This window comes from Lissotriton helveticus, chromosome 7 (assembly GCF_964261635.1).
Source record: "Lissotriton helveticus chromosome 7, aLisHel1.1, whole genome shotgun sequence".
Classification (NCBI taxonomy): Eukaryota; Metazoa; Chordata; class Amphibia; order Caudata; family Salamandridae; genus Lissotriton; species Lissotriton helveticus.
In genome coordinates, this window is record NC_136068.1 from 987,200,154 (window position 1) to 987,228,133 (window position 27,980).

The following is a 27,980-nucleotide window of genomic DNA, read 5'->3' on the forward strand; positions in this document are numbered from 1 at the left end:
CACACCACTGGAGTCAAGCTACCCAGGCTGATGAAGGCTGATAGCCAGATACCGGTCCTTGGATGCTTGATTCCGGTCTGGGAAAGACATGGCTTGGTAGTTCGGACTGGACTGTTCCCATGAGGCACAGGGTCAGAGCTGATTTGCATATAGCCAGTGTCTAACCCAGGGTGGTGTGGAGTGCAAAAAAACGATGGATTTAGGCCCAGATCCTTGTACTGGGGTGAATGTATGACATTGTTCTACATTCTGTCCATCAACTGTGTTTTTTGCAATTTTCACCCCGAGTGGGCTGGGTATGCTCAGACGTGAGTCCCAGGCTCTCCACACCACTGGAGTCAAGCTATCCAGGCTGATGAAGGCTGATAGCCAGAAACCGGTCCTTGGATGCTTGATTCCGGTCTGGGAAAGACATGGCTTGGTAGTTCGGACTGGACTGTTCCCATGAGGCACAGGGTCAGAGCTGATTTGCATATAGCCAGTGTCTAACCCAGGGTGGTGTGGAGTGCAAAAAAACGATGGATTTAGGCCCAGATCCTCGTACTGGGGTGAATGTATGACATTGTTCTACATTCTGTCCATCAACTGTGTTTTTTGCAATTTTCACCCCGAGTGGGCTCGGTATGCTCAGACGTGAGTCCCAGGCTCTCCACACCACTGGAGTCAAGCTACCCAGGCTGATGAAGGCTGATAGCCAGATACCGGTCCTTGGATGCTTGATTCCGGTCTGGGAAAGACATGGCTTGGTAGTTCGGACTGGACTGTTCCCATGAGGCACAGGGTCAGAGCTGATTTGCATATAGCCAGTGTCTAACCCAGGGTGGTGTGGAGTGCAAAAAAACGATGGATTTAGGCCCAGATCCTTGTACTGGGGTGAATGTATGACATAGTTCTACATTCTGTCCATCAACTGTGTTTTTTGCAATTTTCACCCCGAGTGGGCTGGGTATGCTCAGACGTGAGTCCCAGGCTCTCCACACCACTGGAGTCAAGCTATCCAGGCTGATGAAGGCTGATAGCCAGAAACCGGTCATTGGATGCTTGATTCCGGTCTGGGAAAGACATGGCTTGGTAGTTCGGACTGGACTGTTCCCATGAGACACAGGGTCAGAGCTGATTTGCATATAGCCAGTGTCTAACCCAGGGTGGTGTGGAGTGCAAAAAAACTATGGATTTAGGCCCAGGTCCTTGTACTGGGGTGAATGTATGACATTGTTCTACATTCTGTCCATCAACTGTGTTTTTTGCAATTTTCACCCCGGGTGGGCTGGGTATGCTCAGACGTGAGTCCCAGGCTCTCCACACCACTGGAGTCAAGCTATCCAGGCTGATGAAGGCTGATAGCCAGAAACCGGTCCTTGGATGCTTGATTCCGGTCTGGGAAAGACATGGCTTGGTAGTTCGGACTGGACGGTTCCCATGAGGCACAGGGTCAGAGCTGATTTGCATATAGCCAGTGTCTAACCCAGGGTGGTGTGGAGTGCAAAAAAACGATGGATTTAGGCCCAGATCCTTGTACTGGGGTGAATGTATGACATTGTTCTACATTCTGTCCATCAACTGTGTTTTTTGCAATTTTCACCCCGAGTGGGCTGGGTATGCTCAGACGTGAGTCCCAGGCTCTCCACACCACTGGAGTCAAGCTATCCAGGCTGATGAAGGCTGATAGCCAGAAACCGGTCCTTGGATGCTTGATTCCGGTCTGGGAAAGACATGGCTTGGTAGTTCGGACTGGACTGTTCCCATGAGGCACAGGGTCAGAGCTGATTTGCATATAGCCAGTGTCTAACCCAGGGTGGTGTGGAGTGCAAAAAAACGATGGATTTAGGCCCAGATCCTTGTACTGGGGTGAATGTATGACATTGTTCTACATTCTGTCCATCAACTGTGTTTTTTGCAATTTTCACCCCGAGTGGGCTGGGTATGCTCAGACGTAAGTCCCAGGCTCTCCACACCACTGGAGTCAAGCTATCCAGGCTGATGAAGGCTGATAGCCAGAAACCGGTCCTTGGATGCTTGATTCCGGTCTGGGAAAGACTTGGCTTGGTAGTTCGGACTGGACTGTTCCCATGAGGCACAGGGTCAGAGCTGATTTGCATATAGCCAGTGTCTAACCCAGGGTGGTGTGGAGTGCAAAAAAACGATGGATTTAGGCCCAGATCCTTGTACTGGGGTGAATGTATGACATTGTTCTACATTCTGTCCACCAACTGTGTTTTTTGCAATTTTCACCCCGAGTGGGCTAGGTATGCTCAGCCGTGAGTCCCAGGCTCTCCACACCACTGGAGTCAAGCTATCCAGGCTGATGAAGGCTGATAGCCAGAAACCGGTCCTTGGATGCTTGATTCCGGTCTGGGAAAGACATGGCTTGGTAGTTCGGACTGGACTGTTCCCATGAGGCACAGGGTCAGAGCTGATTTGCATATAGCCAGTGTCTAACCCAGGGTGGTGTGGAGTGCAAAAAAATGATGGATTTAGGCCCAGATCCATGTACTGGGGTGAATGTATGACATTGTTCTACATTCTGTCCATCAACTGTGTTTTTTGCAATTTTCACCCCGAGTGGGCTGGGTATGCTCAGACGTGAGTCCCAGGCTCTCCACACCACTGGAGTCAAGCTATCCAGGCTGATGAAGGCTGATGGCCAGAAACCGGTCCTTGGATGCTTGATTCCGGTCTGGGAAAGACATGGCTTGGTAGTTCGGACTGGACTGTTCCCATGAGGCACAGGGTCAGAGCTGATTTGCATATAGCCAGTGTCTAACCCAGGGTGGTGTGGAGTGCAAAAAAACGATGGATTTAGGCCCAGATCCTTGTACTGGGGTGAATGTATGACATTGTTCTACATTCTGTCCATCAACTGTGTTTTTTGCAATTTTCACCCCGAGTGGGCTGGGTATGCTCAGACGTGAGTCCCAGGCTCTCCACACCACTGGAGTCAAGCTACCCAGGCTGATGAAGGCTGATAGCCAGATACCGGTCCTTGGATGCTTGATTCCGGTCTGGGAAAGACATGGCTTGGTAGTTCGGACTGGACTGTTCCCATGAGGCACAGGGTCAGAGCTGATTTGCATATAGCCAGTGTCTAACCCAGGGTGGTGTGGAGTGCAAAAAAACGATGGATTTAGGCCCAGATCCTTGTACTGGGGTGAATGTATGACATTGTTCTACATTCTGTCCATCAACTGTGTTTTTTGCAATTTTCACCCCGAGTGGGCTGGGTATGCTCAGACGTGAGTCCCAGGCTCTCCACACCACTGGAGTCAAGCTATCCAGGCTGATGAAGGCTGATAGCCAGAAACCGGTCATTGGATGCTTGATTCCGGTCTGGGAAAGACATGGCTTGGTAGTTCGGACTGGACTGTTCCCATGAGACACAGGGTCAGAGCTGATTTGCATATAGCCAGTGTCTAACCCAGGGTGGTGTGGAGTGCAAAAAAACTATGGATTTAGGCCCAGGTCCTTGTACTGGGGTGAATGTATGACATTGTTCTACATTCTGTCCATCAACTGTGTTTTTTGCAATTTTCACCCCGGGTGGGCTGGGTATGCTCAGACGTGAGTCCCAGGCTCTCCACACCACTGGAGTCAAGCTATCCAGGCTGATGAAGGCTGATAGCCAGAAACCGGTCCTTGGATGCTTGATTCCGGTCTGGGAAAGACATGGCTTGGTAGTTCGGACTGGACGGTTCCCATGAGGCACAGGGTCAGAGCTGATTTGCATATAGCCAGTGTCTAACCCAGGGTGGTGTGGAGTGCAAAAAAACGATGGATTTAGGCCCTGATCCTTGTACTGGGGTGAATGTATGACATTGTTCTACATTCTGTCCATCAACTGTGTTTTTTGCAATTTTCACCCCGAGTGGGCTGGGTATGCTCAGACGTGAGTCCCAGGCTCTCCACACCACTGGAGTCAAGCTATCCAGGCTGATGAAGGCTGATAGCCAGAAACCGGTCCTTGGATGCTTGATTCCGGTCTGGGAAAGACATGGCTTGGTAGTTCGGACTGGACTGTTCCCATGAGGCACAGGGTCAGAGCTGATTTGCATATAGCCAGTGTCTAACCCAGGGTGGTGTGGAGTGCAAAAAAACGATGGATTTAGGCCCAGATCCTTGTACTGGGGTGAATGTATGACATTGTTCTACATTCTGTCCATCAACTGTGTTTTTTGCAATTTTCACCCCGAGTGGGCTGGGTATGCTCAGACGTAAGTCCCAGGCTCTCCACACCACTGGAGTCAAGCTATCGAGGCTGATAGCCAGAAACCGGTCCTTGGATGCTTGATTCCGGTCTGGGAAAGACATGGCTTGGTAGTTCGGACTGGACTGTTCCCATGAGGCACAGGGTCAGAGCTGATTTGCATATAGCCAGTGTCTAACCCAGGGTGGTGTGGAGTGCAAAAAAACGATGGATTTAGGCCCAGATCCTTGTACTGGGGTGAATGTATGACATTGTTCTACATTCTGTCCATCAACTGTGTTTTTTGCAATTTTCACCCCGAGTGGGCTGGGTATGCTCAGACGTGAGTCCCAGGCTCTCCACACCACTGGAGTCAAGCTACCCAGGCTGATGAAGGCTGATAGCCAGATACCGGTCCTTGGATGCTTGATTCCGGTCTGGGAAAGACATGGCTTGGTAGTTCGGACTGGACTGTTCCCATGAGGCACAGGGTCAGAGCTGATTTGCATATAGACAGTGTCTAACCCAGGGTGGTGTGGAGTGCAAAAAAACGATGGATTTAGGCCCAGATCCTTGTACTGGGGTGAATGTATGACATTGTTCTACATTCTGTCCATCAACTGTGTTTTTTGCAATTTTCACCCCGAGTGGGCTGGGTATGCTCAGACGTGAGTCCCAGGCTCTCCACACCACTGGAGTCAAGCTATCCAGGCTGATGAAGGCTGATAGCCAGAAACCGGTCATTGGATGCTTGATTCCGGTCTGGGAAAGACATGGCTTGGTAGTTCGGACTGGACTGTTCCCTTGAGACACAGGGTCAGAGCTGATTTGCATATAGCCAGTGTCTAACCCAGGGTGGTGTGGAGTGCAAAAAAACTATGGATTTAGGCCCAGGTCCTTGTACTGGGGTGAATGTATGACATTGTTCTACATTCTGTCCATCAACTGTGTTTTTTGCAATTTTCACCCCGGGTGGGCTGGGTATGCTCAGACGTGAGTCCCAGGCTCTCCACACCACTGGAGTCAAGCTATCCAGGCTGATGAAGGCTGATAGCCAGAAACCGGTCCTTGGATGCTTGATTCCGGTCTGGGAAAGACATGGCTTGGTAGTTCGGACTGGACGGTTCCCATGAGGCACAGGGTCAGAGCTGATTTGCATATAGCCAGTGTCTAACCCAGGGTGGTGTGGAGTGCAAAAAAACGATGGATTTAGGCCCAGATCCTTGTACTGGGGTGAATGTATGACATTGTTCTACATTCTGTCCATCAACTGTGTTTTTTGCAATTTTCACCCCGAGTGGGCTGGGTATGCTCAGACGTGAGTCCCAGGCTCTCCACACCACTGGAGTCAAGCTATCCAGGCTGATGAAGGCTGATAGCCAGAAACCGGTCCTTGGATGCTTGATTCCGGTCTGGGAAAGACATGGCTTGGTAGTTCGGACTGGACTGTTCCCATGAGGCACAGGGTCAGAGCTGATTTGCATATAGCCAGTGTCTAACCCAGGGTGGTGTGGAGTGCAAAAAAACGATGGATTTAGGCCCAGATCCTTGTACTGGGGTGAATGTATGACATTGTTCTACATTCTGTCCATCAACTGTGTTTTTTGCAATTTTCACCCCGAGTGGGCTGGGTATGCTCAGACGTAAGTCCCAGGCTCTCCACACCACTGGAGTCAAGCTATCGAGGCTGATGAAGGCTGATAGCCAGAAACCGGTCCTTGGATGCTTGATTCCGGTCTGGGAAAGACATGGCTTGGTAGTTCGGACTGGACTGTTCCCATGAGGCACAGGGTCAGAGCTGATTTGCATATAGCCAGTGTCTAACCCAGGGTGGTGTGGAGTGCAAAAAAACGATGGATTTAGGCCCAGATCCTTGTACTGGGGTGAATGTATGACATTGTTCTACATTCTGTCCACCAACTGTGTTTTTTGCAATTTTCACCCCGAGTGGGCTGGGTATGCTCAGACGTGAGTCCCAGGCTCTCCACACCACTGGAGTCAAGCTATCCAGGCTGATGAAGGCTGATAGCCAGAAACCAGTCATTGGATGCTTGATTCCGGTCTGGGAAAGACATGGCTTGGTAGTTCGGACTAGACTGTTCCCATGAGGCACAGGGTCAGAGCTGATTTGCATATAGCCAGTGTCTAACCCAGGGTGGTGTGGAGTGCAAAAAAACGATGGATTTAGGCCCAGATCCTTGTACTGGGGTGAATGTATGACATTGTTCTACATTCTGTCCATCAACTGTGTTTTTTGCAATTTTCACCCCGAGTGGGCTGGGTATGCTCAGACGTGAGTCCCAGGCTCTCCACACCACTGGAGTCAAGCTATCCAGGCTGATGAAGGCTGATAGCCAGAAACCGGTCCTTGGATGCTTGATTCCGGTCTGGGAAAGACATGGCTTGGTAGTTTGGACTGGACTGTTCCCATGAGGCACAGGGTCAGAGCTGATTTGCATATAGCCAGTGTCTAACCCAGGGTGGTGTGGAGTGCAAAAAAACGATGGATTTAGGCCCAGATCCATGTACTGGGGTGAATGTATGACATTGTTCTACATTCTGTCCATCAACTGTGTTTTTTGCAATTTTCACCCCGAGTGGGCTGGGTATGCTCAGACGTGAGTCCCAGGCTCTCCACACCACTGGAGTCAAGCTATCCAGGCTGATGAAGGCTGATGGGCAGAAACCGGTCCTTGGATGCTTGATTCCGGTCTGGGAAAGACATGGCTTGGTAGTTTGGACTGGACTGTTCCCATGAGGCACAGGGTCAGAGCTGATTTGCATATAGCCAGTGTCTAACCCAGGGTGGTGTGGAGTGCAAAAAAACGATGGATTTAGGCCCAGATCCTTGTACTGGGGTGAATGTATGACATTGTTCTACATTCTGTCCATCAACTGTGTTTTTTGCAATTTTCACCCCGAGTGGGCTGGGTATGCTCAGACGTGAGTCCCAGGCTCTCCACACCACTGGAGTCAAGCTATCCAGGCTGATGAAGGCTGATAGCCAGAAACCGGTCCTTGGATGCTTGATTCCGGTCTGGGAAAGACATGGCTTGGTAGTTCGGACTGGACTGTTCCCATGAGGCACAGGGTCAGAGCTGATTTGCATATAGCCAGTGTCTAACCCAGGGTGGTGTGGAGTGCACAAAAACGATGGATTTAGGCCCAGATCCTTGTACTGGGGTGAATGTATGACATTGTTCTACATTCTGTCCATCAACTGTGTTTTTTGCAATTTTCACCCCGAGTGGGCTGGGTATGCTCAGACGTGAGTCCCAGGCTCTCCACACCACTGGAGTCAAGCTACCCAGGCTGATGAAGGCTGATAGCCAGATACCGGTCCTTGGATGCTTGATTCCGGTCTGGGAAAGACATGGCTTGGTAGTTCGGACTGGACTGTTCCCATGAGGCACAGGGTCAGAGCTGATTTGCATATGGCCAGTGTCTAACCCAGGGTGGTGTGGAGTGCAAAAAAACGATGGATTTAGGCCCAGATCCTTGTACTGGGGTGAATGTATGACATTGTTCTACATTCTGTCCATCAACTGTGTTTTTTGCAATTTTCACCCCGAGTGGGCTGGGTATGCTCAGACGTGAGTCCCAGGCTCTCCACACCACTGGAGTCAAGCTATCCAGGCTGATGAAGGCTGATAGCCAGAAACCGGTCATTGGATGCTTGATTCCGGTCTGGGAAAGACATGGCTTGGTAGTTCGGACTGGACTGTTCCCATGAGACACAGGGTCAGAGCTGATTTGCATATAGCCAGTGTCTAACCCAGGGTGGTGTGGAGTGCAAAAAAACTATGGATTTAGGCCCAGGTCCTTGTACTGGGGTGAATGTATGACATTGTTCTACATTCTGTCCATCAACTGTGTTTTTTGCAATTTTCACCCCGGGTGGGCTGGGTATGCTCAGACGTGAGTCCCAGGCTCTCCACACCACTGGAGTCAAGCTATCCAGGCTGATGAAGGCTGATAGCCAGAAACCGGTCCTTGGATGCTTGATTCCGGTCTGGGAAAGACATGGCTTGGTAGTTCGGACTGGACGGTTCCCATGAGGCACAGGGTCAGAGCTGATTTGCATATAGCCAGTGTCTAACCCAGGGTGGTGTGGAGTGCAAAAAAACGATGGATTTAGGCCCAGATCCTTGTACTGGGGTGAATGTATGACATTGTTCTACATTCTGTCCATCAACTGTGTTATTTGCAATTTTCACCCCGAGTGGGCTGGGTATGCTCAGACGTGAGTCCCAGGCTCTCCACACCACTGGAGTCAAGCTATCCAGGCTGATGAAGGCTGATAGCCAGAAACCGGTCCTTGGATGCTTGATTCCGGTCTGGGAAAGACATGGCTTGGTAGTTCGGACTGGACTGTTCCCATGAGGCACAGGGTCAGAGCTGATTTGCATATAGCCAGTGTCTAACCCAGGGTGGTGTGGAGTGCAAAAAAACGATGGATTTAGGCCCAGATCCTTGTACTGGGGTGAATGTATGACATTGTTCTACATTCTGTCCATCAACTGTGTTTTTTGCAATTTTCACCCCGAGTGGGCTGGGTATGCTCAGACGTAAGTCCCAGGCTCTCCACACCACTGGAGTCAAGCTATCGAGGCTGATGAAGGCTGATAGCCAGAAACCGGTCCTTGGATGCTTGATTCCGGTCTGGGAAAGACATGGCTTGGTAGTTCGGACTGGACTGTTCCCATGAGGCACAGGGTCAGAGCTGATTTGCATATAGCCAGTGTCTAACCCAGGGTGGTGTGGAGTGCAAAAAAACGATGGATTTAGGCCCAGATCCTTGTACTGGGGTGAATGTATGACATTGTTCTACATTCTGTCCACCAACTGTGTTTTTTGCAATTTTCACCCCGAGTGGGCTGGGTATGCTCAGACGTGAGTCCCAGGCTCTCCACACCACTGGAGTCAAGCTATCCAGGCTGATGAAGGCTGATAGCCAGAAACCAGTCATTGGATGCTTGATTCCGGTATGGGAAAGACATGGCTTGGTAGTTCGGACTAGACTGTTCCCATGAGGCACAGGGTCAGAGCTGATTTGCATATAGCCAGTGTCTAACCCAGGGTGGTGTGGAGTGCAAATAAACGATGGATTTAGGCCCAGATCCTTGTACTGGGGTGAATGTATGACATTGTTCTACATTCTGTCCATCAACTGTGTTTTTTGCAATTTTCACCCCGAGTGGGCTGGGTATGCTCAGACGTGAGTCCCAGGCTCTCCACACCACTGGAGTCAAGCTATCCAGGCTGATGAAGGCTGATAGCCAGAAACCGGTCCTTGGATGCTTGATTCCGGTCTGGGAAAGACATGGCTTGGTAGTTCGGACTGGACTGTTCCCATGAGGCACAGGGTCAGAGCTGATTTGCATATAGCCAGTGTCTAACCCAGGGTGGTGTGGAGTGCAAAAAAACGATTGATTTAGGCCCAGATCCTTGTACTGGGGTGAATGTATGACATTGTTCTACATTCTGTCCATCAACTGTGTTTTTTGCAATTTTCACCCCGAGTGGGTTGGGTATGCTCAGACGTGAGTCCCAGGCTCTCCACACCACTGGAGTCAAGCTATCCAGGCTGATGAAGGCTGATAGCCAGAAACCGGTCCTTGGATGCTTGATTCCGGTCTGGGAAAGACATGGCTTGGTAGTTCGGACTGGACTGTTCCCATGAGGCACAGGGTCAGAGCTGATTTGCATATAGCCAGTGTCTAACCCAGGGTGGTGTGGAGTACAAAAAAACGATGGATTTAGGCCCAGATCCTTGTACTGGGGTGAATGTATGACATTGTTCTACATTCTGTCCATCAACTGTGTTTTTTGCAATTTTCACCCCGAGTGGGCTGGGTATGCTCAGACGTGAGTCCCAGGCTCTCCACACCACTGGAGTCAAGCTATCCAGGCTGATGAAGGCTGATAGCCAGAAACCGGTCCTTGGATGCTTGATTCCGGTCTGGGAAAGACATGGCTTGTTAGTTCGGACTGGACTGTTCCCATGAGGCACAGGGTCAGAGCTGATTTGCATATAGCCAGTGTCTAACCCAGGGTGGTGTGGAGTGCAAAAAACGATGGATTTAGGCCCAGATCCTTGTACTGGAGTGAATGTATGACATTGTTCTACATTCTGTCCATCAACTGTGTTTTTTGCAATTTTCACCCCGAGTGGGCTGGGTATGCTTAGCCGTGAGTCCCAGGCTCTCCACACCACTGGAGTCAAGCTATCCAGGCTGATGAAGGCTGATAGCCAGAAACCGGTCCTTGGATGCTTGATTCCGGTCTGGGAAAGACATGGCTTGGTAGTTCGGACTGGACTGTTCCCATGAGGCACAGGGTCAGAGCTGATTTGCATATAGCCAGTGTCTAACCCAGGGTGGTGTGGATTGCAAAAAAACGATGGATTTAGGCCCAGATCCTTGTACTGGGGTGAATGTATGACATTGTTCTACATTCTGTCCATCAACTGTGTTTTTTGCAATTTTCACCCCGAGTGGGCTGGGTATGCTCAGACGTGAGTCCCAGGCTCTCCACACCACTGGAGTCAAGCTATCCAGGCTGATGAAGGCTGATAGCCAGAAACCGGTCCTTGGATGCTTGATTCCGGTCTGGGAAAGACATGGCTTGGTAGTTCGGACTGGACTGTTCCCATGAGGCACAGGGTCAGAGCTGATTTGCATATAGCCAGTGTCTAACCCAGGGTGGTGTGGAGTGCAAAAAACGATGGATTTAGGCCCAGATCCTTGTACTGGAGTGAATGTATGACATTGTTCTACATTCTGTCCATCAACTGTGTTTTTTGCAATTTTCACCCCGAGTGGGCTGGGTATGCTTAGCCGTGAGTCCCAGGCTCTCCACACCACTGGAGTCAAGCTATCCAGGCTGATGAAGGCTGATAGCCAGAAACCGGTCCTTGGATGCTTGATTCCGGTCTGGGAAAGACATGGCTTGGTAGTTCGGACTGGACTGTTCCCATGAGGCACAGGGTCAGAGCTGATTTGCATATAGCCAGTGTCTAACCCAGGGTGGTGTGGATTGCAAAAAAACGATGGATTTAGGCCCAGATCCTTGTACTGGGGTGAATGTATGACATTGTTCTACATTCTGTCCATCAACTGTGTTTTTTGCAATTTTCACCCCGAGTGGGCTGGGTATGCTCAGACGTGAGTCCCAGGCTCTCCACACCACTGGAGTCAAGCTATCCAGGCTGATGAAGGCTGATAGCCAGAAACCGGTCCTTGGATGCTTGATTCCGGTCTGGGAAAGACATGGCTTGGTAGTTCGGACTGGACTGTTCCCATGAGGCACAGGGTCAGAGCTGATTTGCATATAGCCAGTGTCTAACCCAGGGTGGTGTGGAGTGCAAAAAAACGATGGATTTAGGCCCAGATCCATCTACTGGGGTGAATGTATGACATTGTTCTACATTCTGTCCATCAACTGTGTTTTTTGCAATTTTCACCCCGAGTGGGCTGGGTATGCTCAGACGTGAGTCCCAGGCTCTCCACACCACTGGAGTCAAGCTATCCAGGCTGATGAAGGCTGATGGCCAGAAACCGGTCCTTGGATGCTTGATTCCGGTCTGGGAAAGACATGGCTTGGTAGTTTGGACTGGACTGTTCCCATGAGGCACAGGGTCAGAGCTGATTTGCATATAGCCAGTGTCTAACCCAGGGTGGTGTGGAGTGCAAAAAAACGATGGATTTAGGCCCAGATCCTTGTACTGGGGTGAATGTATGACATTGTTCTACATTCTGTCCATCAACTGTGTTTTTTGCAATTTTCACCCCGAGTGGGCTGGGTATGCTCAGACGTGAGTCCCAGGCTCTCCACACCACTGGAGTCAAGCTATCCAGGCTGATGAAGGCTGATAGCCAGAAACCGGTCCTTGGATGCTTGATTCCGGTCTGGGAAAGACATGGCTTGGTAGTTCGGACTGGACTGTTCCCATGAGGCACAGGGTCAGAGCTGATTTGCATATAGCCAGTGTCTAACCCAGGGTGGTGTGGAGTGCACAAAAACGATGGATTTAGGCCCAGATCCTTGTACTGGGGTGAATGTATGACATTGTTCTACATTCTGTCCATCAACTGTGTTTTTTGCAATTTTCACCCCGAGTGGGCTGGGTATGCTCAGACGTGAGTCCCAGGCTCTCCACACCACTGGAGTCAAGCTATCCAGGCTGATGAAGGCTGATAGCCAGAAACCGGTCCTTGGATGCTTGATTCCGGTCTGGGAGAGACATGGCTTGGTAGTTCGGACTGGACTGTTCCCATGAGGCACAGGGTCAGAGCTGATTTGCATATAGCCAGTGTCTAACCCAGGGTGGTGTGGAGTGCAAAAAAACGATGGATTTAGGCCCAGATCCTTGTACTGGGGTGAATGTATGACACTGTTCTACATTCTTTCCATCAACTGTGTTTTTTGCAATTTTCACCCCGAGTGGGCTGGGTATGCTCAGACGTGAGTCCCAGGCTCTCCACACCACTGGAGTCAAGCTATCCAGGCTGATGAAGGCTGATAGCCAGAAACCAGTCCTTGGATGCTTGATTCCGGTCTGGGAAAGACATGGCTTGGTAGTTCGGACTGGACTGTTCCCATGAGGCACAGGGTCAGAGCTGATTTGCATATAGCCAGTGTCTAACCCAGGGTGGTTTGGAGTGCAAAAAAACGATCGATTTATGCCCAGATCCTTGTACTGGGGTGAATGTATGACATTGTTCTACATTCTGTCCATCAACTGTGTTTTTTGCAATTTTCACCCCGAGTGGGCTGGGTATGCTCAGACGTGAGTCCCAGGCTCTCCACACCACTGGAGTCAAGCTATCCAGGCTGATGAAGGCTGATAGCCAGAAACCGGTCCTTGGATGCTTGATTCCGGTCTGGGAAAGACATGGCTTGGTAGTTCGGACTGGACTGTTCCCATGAGGCACAGGGTCAGAGCTGATTTGCATATAGCCAGTGTCTAACCCAGGGTGGTGTGGAGTGCAAAAAAACGATGGATTTAGGCCCAGATCCTTGTACTGGGGTGAATGTATGACATTGTTCTACATTCTGTCCATCAACTGTGTTTTTTGCAATTTTCACCCCGAGTGGGCTGGGTATGCTCAGACGTGAGTCCCAGGCTCTCCACACCACTGGAGTCAAGCTATCCAGGCTGATGAAGGCTGATAGCCAGAAACCGGTCCTTGGATTATTGATTCCGGTCTGGGAAAGACATGGCTTGTTAGTTCGGACTGGACTGTTCCCATGAGGCACAGGGTCAGAGCTGATTTGCATATAGCCAGTGTCTAACCCAGGGTGGTGTGGAGTGCAAAAAAACGATGGATTTAGGCCCAGATCCTTGTACTGGAGTGAATGTATGACATTGTTCTACATTCTGTCCATCAACTGTGTTTTTTGCAATTTTCACCCCGAGTGGGCTGGGTATGCTCAGACGTGAGTCCCAGGCTCTCCACACCACTGGAGTCAAGCTATCCAGGCTGATGAAGGCTGATAGCCAGAAACCGGTCCTTGGATGCTTGATTCCGGTCTGGGAAAGACATGGCTTGTTAGTTCGGACTGGACTGTTCCCATGAGGCACAGGGTCAGAGCTGATTTGCATATAGCCAGTGTCTAACCCAGGGTGGTGTGGAGTGCAAAAAACGATGGATTTAGGCCCAGATCCTTGTACTGGAGTGAATGTATGACATTGTTCTACATTCTGTCCATCAACTGTGTTTTTTGCAATTTTCACCCCGAGTGGGCTGGGTATGCTTAGCCGTGAGTCCCAGGCTCTCCACACCACTGGAGTCAAGCTATCCAGGCTGATGAAGGCTGATAGCCAGAAACCGGTCCTTGGATGCTTGATTCCGGTCTGGGAAAGACATGGCTTGGTAGTTCGGACTGGACTGTTCCCATGAGGCACAGGGTCAGAGCTGATTTGCATATAGCCAGTGTCTAACCCAGGGTGGTGTGGAGTGCAAAAAAACGATGGATTTTGGCCCAGATCCTTGTACTGGGGTGAATGTATGACATTGTTCTACATTCTGTCCATCAACTGTGTTTTTTGCAATTTTCACCCCGAGTGGGCTGGGTATGCTCAGACGTGAGTCCCAGGCTCTCCACACCACTGGAGTCAAGCTATCCAGGCTGATGAAGGCTGATAGCCAGAAACCGGTCCTTGGATACTTGATTCCGGTCTGGGAAAGACATGGCTTGGTAGTTCGGACTGGACTGTTCCCATGAGGCACAGGGTCAGAGCTGATTTGCATATAGCCAGTGTCTAACCCAGGGTGGTGTGGATTGCAAAAAAACGATGGATTTAGGCCCAGATCCTTGTACTGGGGTGAATGTATGACATTGTTCTACATTCTGTCCATCAACTGTGTTTTTTGCAATTTTCACCCCGAGTGGGCTGGGTATGCTCAGACGTGAGTCCCAGGCTCTCCACACCACTGGAGTCAAGCTATCCAGGCTGATGAAGGCTGATAGCCAGAAACCGGTCCTTGGATGCTTGATTCCGGTCTGGGAAAGACATGGCTTGGTAGTTCGGACTGGACTGTTCCCATGAGGCACAGGGTCAGAGCTGATTTGCATATAGCCAGTGTCTAACCCAGGGTGGTGTGGAGTGCAAAAAAACGATGGATTTAGGCCCAGATCCATGTACTGGGGTGAATGTATGACATTGTTCTACATTCTGTCCATCAACTGTGTTTTTTGCAATTTTCACCCCGAGTGGGCTGGGTATGCTCAGACGTGAGTCCCAGGCTCTCCACACCACTGGAGTCAAGCTATCCAGGCTGATGAAGGCTGATGGCCAGAAACCGGTCCTTGGATGCTTGATTCCGGTCTGGGAAAGACATGGCTTGGTAGTTTGGACTGGACTGTTCCCATGAGGCACAGGGTCAGAGCTGATTTGCATATAGCCAGTGTCTAACCCAGGGTGGTGTGGAGTGCAAAAAAACGATGGATTTAGGCCCAGATCCTTGTACTGGGGTGAATGTATGACATTGTTCTACATTCTGTCCATCAACTGTGTTTTTTGCAATTTTCACCCCGAGTGGGCTGGGTATGCTCAGACGTGAGTCCCAGGCTCTCCACACCACTGGAGTCAAGCTATCCAGGCTGATGAAGGCTGATAGCCAGAAACCGGTCCTTGGATGCTTGATTCCGGTCTGGGAAAGACATGGCTTGGTAGTTCGGACTGGACTGTTCCCATGAGGCACAGGGTCAGAGCTGATTTGCATATAGCCAGTGTCTAACCCAGGGTGGTGTGGAGTGCACAAAAACGATGGATTTAGGCCCAGATCCTTGTACTGGGGTGAATGTATGACATTGTTCTACATTCTGTCCATCAACTGTGTTTTTTGCAATTTTCACCCCGAGTGGGCTGGGTATGCTCAGACGTGAGTCCCAGGCTCTCCACACCACTGGAGTCAAGCTATCCAGGCTGATGAAGGCTGATAGCCAGAAACCGGTCCTTGGATGCTTGATTCCGGTCTGGGAGAGACATGGCTTGGTAGTTCGGACTGGACTGTTCCCATGAGGCACAGGGTCAGAGCTGATTTGCATATAGCCAGTGTCTAACCCAGGGTGGTGTGGAGTGCAAAAAAACGATGGATTTAGGCCCAGATCCTTGTACTGGGGTGAATGTATGACACTGTTCTACATTCTTTCCATCAACTGTGTTTTTTGCAATTTTCACCCCGAGTGGGCTGGGTATGCTCAGACGTGAGTCCCAGGCTCTCCACACCACTGGAGTCAAGCTATCCAGGCTGATGAAGGCTGATAGCCAGAAACCGGTCCTTGGATGCTTGATTCCGGTCTGGGAAAGACATGGCTTGGTAGTTCGGACTGGACTGTTCCCATGAGGCACAGGGTCAGAGCTGATTTGCATATAGCCAGTGTCTAACCCAGGGTGGTTTGGAGTGCAAAAAAACGATTGATTTATGCCCAGATCCTTGTACTGGGGTGAATGTATGACATTGTTCTACATTCTGTCCATCAACTGTGTTTTTTGCAATTTTCACCCCGAGTGGGCTGGGTATGCTCAGACGTGAGTCCCAGGCTCTCCACACCACTGGAGTCAAGCTATCCAGGCTGATGAAGACTGATAGCCAGAAACCGGTCCTTGGATGCTTGATTCCGGTCTGGGAAAGACATGGCTTGGTAGTTCGGACTGGACTGTTCCCATGAGGCACAGGGTCAGAGCTGATTTGCATATAGCCAGTGTCTAACCCAGGGTGGTGTGGAGTGCAAAAAAACGATGGATTTAGGCCCAGATCCTTGTACTGGGGTGAATGTATGACATTGTTCTACATTCTGTCCATCAACTGTGTTTTTTGCAATTTTCACCCCGAGTGGGCTGGGTATGCTCAGACGTGAGTCCCAGGCTCTCCACACCACTGGAGTCAAGCTATCCAGGCTGATGAAGGCTGATAGCCAGAAACCGGTCCTTGGATTATTGATTCCGGTCTGGGAAAGACATGGCTTGTTAGTTCGGACTGGACTGTTCCCATGAGGCACAGGGTCAGAGCTGATTTGCATATAGCCAGTGTCTAACCCAGGGTGGTGTGGAGTGCAAAAAAACGATGGATTTAGGCCCAGATCCTTGTACTGGAGTGAATGTATGACATTGTTCTACATTCTGTCCATCAACTGTGTTTTTTGCAATTTTCACCCCGAGTGGGCTGGGTATGCTCAGCCGTGAGTCCCAGGCTCTCCACACCACTGGAGTTAAGCTATCTAGGCTGATGAAGGCTGATAGCCAGAAACCGGTCCTTGGATGCTTGATTCCGGTCTGGGAAAGACATGGCTTGGTAGTTCGGACTGGACTGTTCCCATGAGGCACAGGGTCAGAGCTGATTTGCATATAGCCAGTGTCTAACCCAGGGTGGTGTGGAGTGCAAAAAAACGATGGATTTAGGCCCAGATCCTTGTACTGGGGTGAATGTATGACATTGTTCTACATTCTGTCCATCAACTGTGTTTTTTGCAATTTTCACCCCGAGTGGGCTGGGTATGCTCAGACGTGAGTCCCAGGCTCTCCACACCACTGGAGTCAAGCTATCCAGGCTGATGAAGGCTGATAGCCAGAAACCGGTCCTTGGATGCTTGATTCCGGTCTGGGAAAGACATGGCTTGGTAGTTCGGACTGGACTGTTCCCATGAGGCACAGGGTCAGAGCTGATTTGCATATAGCCAGTGTCTAACCCAGGGTGGTGTGGAGTGCAAAAAAACGATGGATTTAGGCCCAGATCCTTGTACTGGGGTGAATGTATGACATTGTTCTACATTCTGTCCATCAACTGTGTTTTTTGCAATTTTCACCCCGAGTGGGCTGGGTATGCTCAGACGTGAGTCCCAGGCTCTCCACACCACTGGAGTCAAGCTATCCAGGCTGATGAAGGCTGATAGCCAGAAACCGGTCCTTGGATGCTTGATTCCGGTCTGGGAAAGACATGGCTTGGTAGTTCGGACTGGACTGTTCCCATGAGGCACAGGGTCAGAGCTGATTTGCATATAGCCAGTGTCTAACCCAGGGTGGTGTGGAGTGCAAAAAAACGATGGATTTAGGCCCAGATCCTTGTACTGGGGTGAATGTATGACATTGTTCTACATTCTGTCCACCAACTGTGTTTTTTGCAATTTTCACCCCGAGTGGGCTAGGTATGCTCAGCCGTGAGTCCCAGGCTCTCCACACCACTGGAGTCAAGCTATCCAGGCTGATGAAGGCTGATAGCCAGAAACCGGTCCTTGGATGCTTGATTCCGGTCTGGGAAAGACATGGCTTGGTAGTTCGGACTGGACTGTTCCCATGAGGCACAGGGTCAGAGCTGATGTGCATATAGCCAGTGTCTAACCCAGGGTGGTGTGGAGTGCAAATAAACGATGGATTTAGGCCCAGATCCTTGTACTGGGGTGAATGTATGACATTGTTCTACATTCTGTCCATCAACTGTGTTTTTTGCAATTTTCACCCCGAGTGGGCTGGGTATGCTCAGACGTGAGTCCCAGGCTCTCCACACCACTGGAGTCAAGCTATCCAGGCTGATGAAGGCTGATAGCCAGAAACCAGTCATTGGATGCTTGATTCCGGTCTGGGAAAGACATGGCTTGGTAGTTCGGACTGGACTGTTCCCATGAGGCACAGGGTCAGAGCTGATTTGCATATAGCCAGTGTCTAACCCAGGGTGGTGTGGAGTGCAAAAAAAACGATGGATTTAGGCCCAGATCCTTGTACTGGGGTGAATGTATGACATTGTTCTACATTCTGTCCATCAACTGTGTTTTTTGCAATTTTCACCCCGAGTGGGCTGGGTATGCTCAGACGTGAGTCCCAGGCTCTCCACACCACTGGAGTCAAGCTATCCAGGCTGATGAAGGCTGATGGCCAGAAACCGGTCCTTGGATGCTTGATTCCGGTCTGGGAAAGACATGGCTTGGTAGTTCAGACTGGACTGTTCTCATGAGGCACAGGGTCAGAGCTGATTTGCATATAGCCAGTGTCTAACCCAGGGTGGTGTGGAGTGCAAAAAAACGATGGATTTAGGCCCAGATCCTTGTACTGGGGTGAATGTATGACATTGTTCTACATTCTGTCCATCAACTGTGTTTTTTGCAATTTTCACCCCGAGTGGGCTGGGTATGCTCAGACGTGAGTCCCAGGCTCTCCACACCACTGGAGTCAAGCTACCCAGGCTGATGAAGGCTGATAGCCAGATACCGGTCCTTGGATGCTTGATTCCGGTCTGGGAAAGACATGGCTTGGTAGTTCGGACTGGACTGTTCCCATGAGGCACAGGGTCAGAGCTGATTTGCATATAGCCAGTGTCTAACCCAGGGTGGTGTGGAGTGCAAAAAAACGATGGATTTAGGCCCAGATCCTTGTACTGGGGTGAATGTATGACATTGTTCTACATTCTGTCCATCAACTGTGTTTTTTGCAATTTTCACCCCGAGTGGGCTGGGTATGCTCAGACGTGAGTCCCAGGCTCTCCACACCACTGGAGTCAAGCTATCCAGGCTGATGAAGGCTGATAGCCAGAAACCGGTCATTGGATGCTTGATTCCGGTCTGGGAAAGACATGGCTTGGTAGTTCGGACTGGACTGTTCCCATGAGACACAGGGTCAGAGCTGATTTGCATATAGCCAGTGTCTAACCCAGGGTGGTGTGGAGTGCAAAAAAACTATGGATTTAGGCCCAGGTCCTTGTACTGGGGTGAATGTATGACATTGTTCTACATTCTGTCCATCAACTGTGTTTTTTGCAATTTTCACCCCGAGTGGGCTGGGTATGCTCAGACGTGAGTCCCAGGCTCTCCACACCACTGGAGTCAAGCTATCCAGGCTGATGAAGGCTGATAGCCAGAAACCGGTCCTTGGATGCTTGATTCCGGTCTGGGAAAGACATGGCTTGGTAGTTCGGACTGGACGGTTCCCATGAGGCACAGGGTCAGAGCTGATTTGCATATAGCCAGTGTCTAACCCAGGGTGGTGTGAAGTGCAAAAAAACTATGGATTTAGGCCCAGATCCTTGTACTGGGGTGAATGTATGACATTGTTCTACATTCTGTCCATCAACTGTGTTTTTTGCAATTTTCACCCCGAGTGGGCTGGGTATGCTCAGACGTGAGTCCCAGGCTCTCCACACCACTGGAGTCAAGCTATCCAGGCTGATGAAGGCGGATAGCCAGAAACCGGTCCTTGGATGCTTGATTCCGGTCTGGGAAAGACATGGCTTGGTAGTTCGGACTGGACTGTTCCCATGAGGCACAGGGTCAGAGCTGATTTGCATATAGCCAGTGTCTAACCCAGGGTGGTGTGGAGTGCAAAAAAACGATGGATTTAGGCCCAGATCCTTGTACTGGGGTGAATGTATGACATTGTTCTACATTCTGTCCATCAACTGTGTTTTTTGCAAATTTCACCCCGAGTGGGCTGGGTATGCTCAGACGTAAGTCCCAGGCTCTCCACACCACTGGAGTCAAGCTATCCAGGCTGATGAAGGCTGATAGCCAGAAACCGGTCCTTGGATGCTTGATTCCGGTCTGGGAAAGACATGGCTTGGTAGTTCGGACTGGACTGTTCCCATGAGGCACAGGGTCAGAGCTGATTTGCATATAGCCAGTGTCTAACCCAGGGTGGTGTGGAGTGCAAAAAAACGATGGATTTAGGCCCAGATCCTTGTACTGGGGTGAATGTATGACATTGTTCTACATTCTGTCCACCAACTGTGTTTTTTGCAATTTTCACCCCGAGTGGGCTAGGTATGCTCAGCCGTGAGTCCAAGGCTCTCCACACCACTGGAGTCAAGCTATCCAGGCTGATGAAGGCTGATAGCCAGAAACCGGTCCTTGGATGCTTGATTCCGGTCTGGGAAAGACATGGCTTGGTAGTTCGGACTGGACTGTTCCCATGAGGCACAGGGTCAGAGCTGATGTGCATATAGCCAGTGTCTAACCCAGGGTGGTGTGGAGTGCAAAAAAACGATGGATTTAGGCCCAGATCCTTGTACTGGGGTGAATGTATGACATTGTTCTACATTCTGTCCATCAACTGTGTTTTTTGCAATTTTCACCCCGAGTGGGCTGGGTATGCTCAGACGTGAGTCCCAGGCTCTCCACACCACTGGAGTCAAGCTATCCAGGCTGATGAAGGCTGATAGCCAGAAACCAGTCATTGGATGCTTGATTCCGGTCTGGGAAAGACATGGCTTGTTAGTTCGGACTAGACTGTTCCCATGAGGCACTGGGTCAGAGCTGATTTGCATATAGCCAGTGTCTAACCCAGGGTGGTGTGGAGTGCAAAAAAACGATGGATTTAGGCCCAGATCCTTGTACTGGGGTGAATGTATGACATTGTTCTACATTCTGTCCATCAACTGTGTTTTTTGCAATTTTCACCCCGAGTGGGCTGGGTATGCTCAGACGTGAGTCCCAGGCTCTCCACACCACTGGAGTCAAGCTATCCAGGCTGATGAAGGCTGATAGCCAGAAACCGGTCCTTGGATGCTTGATTCCGGTCTGGGAAAGACATGGCTTGGTAGTTCGGACTGGACTGTTCCCATGAGGCACAGGGTCAGAGCTGATTTGCATATAGCCAGTGTCTAACCCAGGGTGGTGTGGAGTGCAAAAAAACGATGGATTTAGGCCCAGATCCTTGTACTGGGGTGAATGTATGACATTGTTCTACATTCTGTCCATCAACTGTGTTTTTTGCAATTTTCACCCCGAGTGGGCTGGGTATGCTCAGACGTGAGTCCCAGGCTCTCCACACCACTGGAGTCAAGCTATCCAGGCTGATGAAGGCTGATAGCCAGAAACCGGTCCTTGGATGCTTGATTCCGGTCTGGGAAAGACATGGCTTGTTAGTTCGGACTGGACTGTTCCCATGAGGCACAGGGTCAGAGCTGATTTGCATATAGCCAGTGTCTAACCCAGGGTGGTGTGGAGTGCAAAAAAACGATGGATTTAGGCCCAGATCCTTGTACTGGAGTGAATGTATGACATTGTTCTACATTCTGTCCATCAACTGTGTTTTTTGCAATTTTCACCCCGAGTGGGCTGGGTATGCTCAGCCGTGAGTCCCAGGCTCTCCACACCACTGGAGTCAAGCTATCCAGGCTGATGAAGGCTGATAGCCAGAAACCGGTCCTTGGATGCTTGATTCCGGTCTGGGAAAGACATGGCTTGGTAGTTCGGACTGGACTGTTCCCATGAGGCACAGGGTCAGAGCTGATTTGCATATAGCCAGTGTCTAACCCAGGGTGGTGTGGAGTGCAAAAAAACGATGGATTTTGGCCCAGATCCTTGTACTGGGGTGAATGTATGACATTGTTCTACATTCTGTCCATCAACTGTGTTTTTTGCAATTTTCACCCCGAGTGGGCTGGGTATGCTCAGACGTGAGTCCCAGGCTCTCCACACCACTGGAGTCAAGCTATCCAGGCTGATGAAGGCTGATAGCCAGAAACCGGTCCTTGGATGCTTGATTCTGGTCTGGGAAAGACATGGCTTGGTAGTTCGGACTGGACTGTTCCCATGAGGCACAGGGTCAGAGCTGATTTGCATATAGCCAGTGTCTAACCCAGGGTGGTGTGGAGTGCAAAAAAACGATGGATTTAGGCCCAGATCCTTGTACTGGGGTGAATGTATGACATTGTTCTACATTCTGTCCATCAACTGTGTTTTTTGCAATTTTCACCCCGAGTGGGCTGGGTATGCTCAGACGTGAGTCCCAGGCTCTCCACACCACTGGAGTCAAGCTATCCAGGCTGATGAAGGCTGATAGCCAGAAACCGGTCCTTGGATGCTTGATTCCGGTCTGGGAAAGACATGGCTTGGTAGTTCGGACTGGACTGTTCCCATGAGGCACAGGGTCAGAGCTGATTTGCATATAGCCAGTGTCTAACCCAGGGTGGTGTGGAGTGCAAAAAAACGATGGATTTAGGCCCAGATCCATGTACTGGGGTGAATGTATGACATTGTTCTACATTCTGTCCATCAACTGTGTTTTTTGCAATTTTCACCCCGAGTGGGCTGGGTATGCTCAGACGTGAGTCCCAGGCTCTCCACACCACTGGAGTCAAGCTATCCAGGCTGATGAAGGCTGATGGCCAGAAACCGGTCCTTGGATGCTTGATTCCGGTCTGGGAAAGACATGGCTTGGTAGTTTGGACTGGACTGTTCCCATGAGGCACAGGGTCAGAGCTGATTTGCATATAGCCAGTGTCTAACCCAGGGTGGTGTGGAGTGCAAAAAAACGATGGATTTAGGCCCAGATCCTTGTACTGGGGTGAATGTATGACATTGTTCTACATTCTGTCCATCAACTGTGTTTTTTGCAATTTTCACCCCGAGTGGGCTGGGTATGCTCAGACGTGAGTCCCAGGCTCTCCACACCACTGGAGTCAAGCTATCCAGGCTGATGAAGGCTGATAGCCAGAAACCGGTCCTTGGATGCTTGATTCCGGTCTGGGAAAGACATGGCTTGGTAGTTCGGACTGGACTGTTCCCATGAGGCACAGGGTCAGAGCTGATTTGCATATAGCCAGTGTCTAACCCAGGGTGGTGTGGAGTGCAAAAAAACGATTGATTTATGCCCAGATCCTTGTACTGGGGTGAATGTATGACATTGTTCTACATTCTGTCCATCAACTGTGTTTTTTGCAATTTTCACCCCGAGTGGGCTGGGTATGCTCAGACGTGAGTCCCAGGCTCTCCACACCACTGGGGTCAAGCTATCCAGGCTGATGAAGGCTGATAGCCAGAAACCGGTCCTTGGATTATTGATTCCGGTCTGGGAAAGACATGGCTTGTTAGTTCGGACTGGACTGTTCCCATGAGGCACAGGGTCAGAGCTGATTTGCATATAGCCAGTGTCTAACCCAGGGTGGTGTGGAGTGCAAAAAAACGATGGATTTAGGCCCAGATCCTTGTACTGGGGTGAATGTATGACATTGTTCTACATTCTGTCCATCAACTGTGTTTTTTGCAATTTTCACCCCGAGTGGGCTGGGTATGCTCAGACGTGAGTCCCAGGCTCTCCACACCACTGGAGTCAAGCTATCCAGGCTGATGAAGGCTGATAGCCAGAAACCGGTCCTTGGATGCTTGATTCCGGTCTGGGAAAGACATGGCTTGGTAGTTCGGACTGGACTGTTCCCATGAGGCACAGGGTCAGAGCTGATTTGCATATAGCCAGTGTCTAACCCAGGGTGGTGTGGAGTGCAAAAAAACGATGGATTTAGGCCCAGATCCTTGTACTGGGGTGAATGTATGACATTGTTCTACATTCTGTCCATCAACTGTGTTTTTTGCAATTTTCACCCCGAGTGGGCTGGGTATGCTCAGACGTGAGTCCCAGGCTCTCCACACCACTGGAGTCAAGCTATCCAGGCTGATGAAGGCTGATAGCCAGAAACCGGTCCTTGGATGCTTGATTCCGGTCTGGGAAAGACATGGCTTGGTAGTTCGGACTGGACTGTTCCCATGAGGCACAGGGTCAGAGCTGATTTGCATATAGCCAGTGTCTAACCCAGGGTGGTGTGGAGTGCAAAAAAACGATGGATTTAGGCCCAGATCCGTGTACTGGGGTGAATGTATGACATTGTTCTACATTCTGTCCATCAACTGTGTTTTTTGCAATTTTCACCCCGAGTGGGCTGGGTATGCTCAGACGTGAGTCCCAGGCTCTCCACACCACTGGAGTCAAGCTATCCAGGCTGATGAAGGCTGATAGCCAGAAACCGGTCCTTGGATGCTTGATTCCGGTCTGGGAAAGACATGGCTTGGTAGTTCGGACTGGACTGTTCCCATGAGGCACAGGGTCAGAGCTGATTTGCATATAGCCAGTGTCTAACCCAGGGTGGTGTGGAGTGCAAAAAAACGATGGATTTAGGCCCAGATCCTTGTACTGGGGTGAATGTATGACATTGTTCTACATTCTGTCCACCAACTGTGTTTTTTGCAATTTTCACCCCGAGTGGGCTAGGTATGCTCAGCCGTGAGTCCCAGGCTCTCCACACCACTGGAGTCAAGCTATCCAGGCTGATGAAGGCTGATAGCCAGAAACCGGTCCTTGGATGCTTGATTCCGGTCTGGGAAAGACATGGCTTGGTAGTTCGGACTGGACTGTTCCCATGAGGCACAGGGTCAGAGCTGATGTGCATATAGCCAGTGTCTAACCCAGGGTGGTGTGGAGTGCAAAAAAACGATGGATTTAGGCCCAGATCCTTGTACTGGGGTGAATGTATGACATTGTTCTACATTCTGTCCATCAACTGTGTTTTTTGCAATTTTCACCCCGAGTGGGCTGGGTATGCTCAGACGTGAGTCCCAGGCTCTCCACACCACTGGACTCAAGCTATCAAGGCTGATGAAGGCTGATAGCCAGAAACCTGTCATTGGATGCTTGATTCCGGTCTGGGAAAGACATGGCTTGGTAGTTCGGACTGGACTGGTCCCATGAGGCACAGGGTCAGAGCTGATTTGCATATAGCCAGTGTCTAACCCAGGGTGGTGTGGAGTGCAAAAAACACGATGGATTTAGGCCCAGATCCTTGTACTGGGGTGAATGTATGACATTGTTCTACATTCTGTCCATCAACTGTGTTTTTTGCAATTTTCACCCCGAGTGGGCTGGGTATGCTCAGACGTGAGTCCCAGGCTCTCCACACCACTGGAGTCAAGCTATCCAGGCTGATGAAGGCTGATAGCCAGAAACCGGTCCTTGGATGCTTGATTCCGGTCTGGGAAAGACATGGCTTGGTAGTTCAGACTGGACTGTTCCCATGAGGCACAGGGTCAGAGCTGATTTGCATATAGCCAGTGTCCAACCCAGGGTGGTGTGGAGTGCAAAAAAACGATGGATTTAGGCCCAGATCCATGTACTGGGGTGAATGTATGACATTGTTCTACATTCTGTCCATCAACTGTGTTTTTTGCAATTTTCACCCCGAGTGGGCTGGGTATGCTCAGACGTGAGTCCCAGGCTCTCCACACCACTGGAGTCAAGCTATCCAGGCTGATGAAGGCTGATGGCCAGAAACCGGTCCTTGGATGCTTGATTCCGGTCTGGGAAAGACATGGCTTGGTAGTTCGGACTGGACTGTTCCCATGAGGCACAGGGTCAGAGCTGATTTGCATATAGCCAGTGTCTAACCCAGGGTGGTGTGGAGTGCAAAAAAACGATGGATTTAGGCCCAGATTCTTGTACTGGGGTGAATGTATGACATTGTTCTACATTCTGTCCATCAACTGTGTTTTTTGCAATTTTCACCCCGAGTGGGCTGGGTATGCTCAGACGTGAGTCCCAGGCTCTCCACACCACTGGAGTCAAGCTACCCAGGCTGATGAAGGCTGATAGCCAGATACCGGTCCTTGGATGCTTGATTCCGGTCTGGGAAAGACATGGCTTGCTAGTTCGGACTGGACTGTTCCCATGAGGCACAGGGTCAGAGCTGATTTGCATATAGCCAGTGTCTAACCCAGGGTGGTGTGGAGTGCAAAAAAACGATGGATTTAGGCCCAGATCCTTGTACTGGGGTGAATGTATGACATTGTTCTACATTCTATCCATCAACTGTGTTTTTTGCAATTTTCACCCCGAGTGGGCTGGGTATGCTCAGACGTGAGTCCCAGGCTCTCCACACCACTGGAGTCAAGCTATCCAGGCTGATGAAGGCTGATAGCCAGAAACCGGTCATTGGATGCTTGATTCCGGTCTGGGAAAGACATGGCTTGGTAGTTCGGACTGGACTGTTCCCATGAGACACAGGGTCAGAGCTGATTTGCATATAGCCAGTGTCTAACCCAGGGTGGTGTGGAGTGCAAAAAAACTATGGATTTAGGCCCAGGTCCTTGTACTGGGGTGAATGTATGACATTGTTCTACATTCTGTCCATCAACTGTGTTTTTTGCAATTTTCACCCCGGGTGGGCTGGGTATGCTCAGACGTGAGTCCCAGGCTCTCCACACCACTGGAGTCAAGCTATCCAGGCTGATGAAGGCTGATAGCCAGAAACCGGTCCTTGGATGCTTGATTCCGGTCTGGGAAAGACATGGCTTGGTAGTTCGGACTGGACGGTTCCCATGAGGCACAGGGTCAGAGCTGATTTGCATATAGCCAGTGTCTAACCCAGGGTGGTGTGAAGTGCAAAAAAATGATGGATTTAGGCCCAGATCCTTGTACTGGGGTGAATGTATGACATTGTTCTACATTCTGTCCATCAACTGTGTTTTTTGCAATTTTCACCCCGAGTGGGCTGGGTATGCTCAGACGTGAGTCCCAGGCTCTCCACACCACTGGAGTCAAGCTATCCAGGCTGATGAAGGCTGATAGCCAGAAACCGGTCCTTGGATGCTTGATTCCGGTCTGGGAAAGACATGGCTTGGTAGTTCGGACTGGACTGTTCCCATGAGGCACAGAGTCAGAGCTGATTTGCATATAGCCAGTGTCTAACCCAGGGTGGTGTGGAGTGCAAAAAAACGATGGATTTAGGCCCAGATCCATGTACTGGGGTGAATGTATGACATTGTTCTACATTCTGTCCATCAACTGTGTTTTTTGCAATTTTCACCCCGAGTGGGCTGGGTATGCTCAGACGTGAGTCCCAGGCTCTCCACACCACTGGAGTCAAGCTATCCAGGCTGATGAAGGCTGATGGCCAGAAACCGGTCCTTGGATGCTTGATTCCGGTCTGGGAAAGACATGGCTTGGTAGTTCGGACTGGACTGTTCCCATGAGGCACAGGGTCAGAGCTGATTTGCATATAGCCAGTGTCTAACCCAGGGTGGTGTGGAGTGCAAAAAACGATGGATTTAGGCCCAGATCCTTGTACTGGGGTGAATGTATGACATTGTTCTACATTCTGTCCATCAACTGTGTTTTTTGCAATTTTCACCCCGAGTGGGCTGGGTATGCTCAGACGTGAGTCCCAGGCTCTCCACACCACTGGAGTCAAGCTACCCAGGCTGATGAAGGCTGATAGCCAGATACCGGTCCTTGGATGCTTGATTCCGGTCTGGGAAAGACATGGCTTGGTAGTTCGGACTGGACTGTTCCCATGAGGCACAGGGTCAGAGCTGATTTGCATATAGCCAGTGTCTAACCCAGGGTGGTGTGGAGTGCAAAAAAACGATGGATTTAGGCCCAGATCCTTGTACTGGGGTGAATGTATGACATTGTTCTACATTCTGTCCATCAACTGTGTTATATGCAATTTTCACCCCGAGTGGGCTGGGTATGCTCAGACGTGAGTCCCAGGCTCTCCACACCACTGGAGTCAAGCTATCCAGGCTGATGAAGGCTGAT